Genomic DNA, 2,623 nt, shown 5'->3' on the forward strand with positions numbered 1-2,623 from the left:
GTTGACTTGACTTTGACCAAGTTTGACTTTTAGTCAAACGTAACCAAAAACTTATGCAATCGTTCTAATCTTCTTTTATACTTGATTCTTGCATGAAACTTGACAACGTGAATCACATGCTGTATAATCGAGTCGTAACGAGCCATAGGACTAATTGAACACATTTCTACCGACCTTGTATCTTACCCGGTATTGATATAACTTAGTTGTTTAGGATAAGACTAAACAACTTTCATGCACACGTTTACTTTGTGAAGTACCTTTATACTCGTGCACTCAAGGTGAGATCATAGTCCCATCTTTTCAACAACTTTTACTCCTTTAAATCATGGGATGAGAAACATATACGGTTTATACTTTTATACTTTGAACACAAGTACGGAAACAACCATTCCACGTGCGAGTTAGAACAAAAAGCCTCAATTCAAAAATCATTAGTTACACTTGTAGGGTGTAAGCGTGAACTTATGTTGTGTGGATCCATACGGGCTTGACGAGCCCTCATTCGGACGGTTCGCTACCGTTGGCGGATGAAATATATTTTTGAGTATAGTGTAGGTTCTAACACTATGATAACGGGGTTCGTATACAGTTACGTCTTAATAATTGGGTGCTCCACAAATGTACAACATCTTTGGAATGTAAACGATTTGGATAATCAACATATACAAAATCTTGTGGTTTAAAAACAACGTTTACAAATACACCTATGATTTCACCAATGTTTTTTGTTGACAGTTTTCTATGTGTTTCTCAGGTTCATACTTAGCTACTTGATACATGCTTCCACACACTTTGATTACTTGCTTGGGGTCAAGCATACATGCATACGCTAGTGATAGCACCTTTGGATTCAAACTTAATGTTCACATGCATACGCTATTGATAGCATTCGTGATTTTCAACTTATATTATGTCGCAAGTTATTTCATTTATACTTTACAACTTCTGTAAACGTAAACTCGTTGTCAAACCGTTTGGTAACTTAAAACTTTTCAAGTCATACACGTTTCAAATGAATGCGACATAATTTTGGTCAAACGCATCTCATTTAGGGACTATGACCACATAAAGGGACCTAAGTTGACGGCGCCGTCAATGGCGATTTTGTCGGGTCGTCACATGATTGGTAATTGTTTCGTTTTTTGTTATAGTTTGGGTTGTAACTTTGATTTCGATTTTGATTAGTAAATCCAGGTGGTTTGATTGTTGAACGAGACTTGTCTTTGGTTAGGGTTGTAATAGCCTTGGTTTGATTGATAAGAATTGTTGCCTTGGTTTGATGTTCCACCCCTTTAATAGTTTTGATTACTCACATAGTTGACATGAGCATCCGAATTCATGAGAATGTCATCCAAATCAATATGGTTGCATTGGTTAATTTGGGGACAATTCTTGGTGAGATGTGGTCCCTCGCACCTTTGACATCCTACTTGCATTGCGACTATTGATTGTTGTAGCTTCTTCAACTCCTTCCCGTACGACTGAAATTGATTATTTAGGCTTGCAAGGGTGACTTGACCGTTGTCACTCTCCACTTGAGCTACACTTTTCCTTGGTAAATCTCGTGGTGAAGGGTTCCATTCATAAGTGTTGACCGACATATCTCTAACACTGTTTCAGCCGCATTGGGTGATTTATACATAAATACTCCTCTCGAGGATGCATCAAGAGTTTGTCTTGTCAAAAGATTAGTACCCTGATAGAACGTGTTGATGTACTCTTTCTTTGTCAAACCATGTGGTGGACAAGCTCTCAACATCTTCTTAAAATGTATCCATGCATCATACAAAGACTCATCACTCCGTTGAGTGAATGCATTAATATCAATCCTATGTCGTTCCGCCTTTGATGGTGGAAAGAAGTGATTAATAAAAGCGTCCCTTAAATCTTGAAAAGTCCTAATAGAATTGGAGGGTAGATTCCTTAACCAAATTTTTGCATCATCTTGAAGAGTAAAGAGGAATGCCCTTAACTTATAAGCATCATCAGTGACAACTTTGTACTTGTAAAGATCACAAATATCGTTAAATTGTTGAAGATGCTCAAAAGGATTTTCGTCTATTAACCCATGAAATTGTACATCTTTGATCATCGTGAAGAAGTTACCCTCGATCTTCCAATTTTCGGCCTCGATGGGCGGTTTAGTATTAGCTGGAGGCACCACTGTAGGTGCAACCAACCTAGCATTCCACATTGGTGTGTCATTTGGATCAACTTGTTCTTCTTGATTAACCGGTAGACAAAACGGTAAAACCTCAAAAAATTTCCTTAATACCCTTTCTTCTCTACGCTTGTAAATCTCGTGCACGTGTTTCTCCGAATTGGAAATGGATGTGTAAACTCTTAATCCTTTTGGGATCACCTATTCATACACCAACGTACCAAACCTTCGATCACAACACAAACACAAACGGTTTTCCAAACACAATAATATAAAAAAAAACAAGAAAATAACTTTGCAAGGATAATCCTCACAAAAGGATCGAACAATTAAAAGCTTAAATCAACTATTCAACTAGCTAACTGCTCCCCGGCAGCGGCGCCAAGAAAGTGTGATGGGTGTGGAACAATACATCAATTACCCTCAAAATTTATACAAGATTCAAGCAATACAAATAAG

The 2,623-nt window shown here is 37.7% G+C and overlaps 1 non-coding gene across 1 annotated transcript; it reads left to right on the top strand.

The window, feature by feature from the left end:
* The first annotated feature begins 1,733 nt into the window (after positions 1-1,733).
* Positions 1,734-1,840, top strand: LOC139887152 (small nucleolar RNA R71). Its single transcript, XR_011772994.1, has one exon. It is a non-coding gene; the product is annotated as a small nucleolar RNA R71 (small nucleolar RNA).
* The last annotated feature ends 783 nt before the right edge of the window (positions 1,841-2,623 follow it).

The sequence above is a fragment of the Rutidosis leptorrhynchoides genome, chromosome 1 (genome assembly GCF_046630445.1).
Source record: "Rutidosis leptorrhynchoides isolate AG116_Rl617_1_P2 chromosome 1, CSIRO_AGI_Rlap_v1, whole genome shotgun sequence".
Taxonomy (NCBI): domain Eukaryota; kingdom Viridiplantae; phylum Streptophyta; class Magnoliopsida; order Asterales; family Asteraceae; genus Rutidosis; species Rutidosis leptorrhynchoides.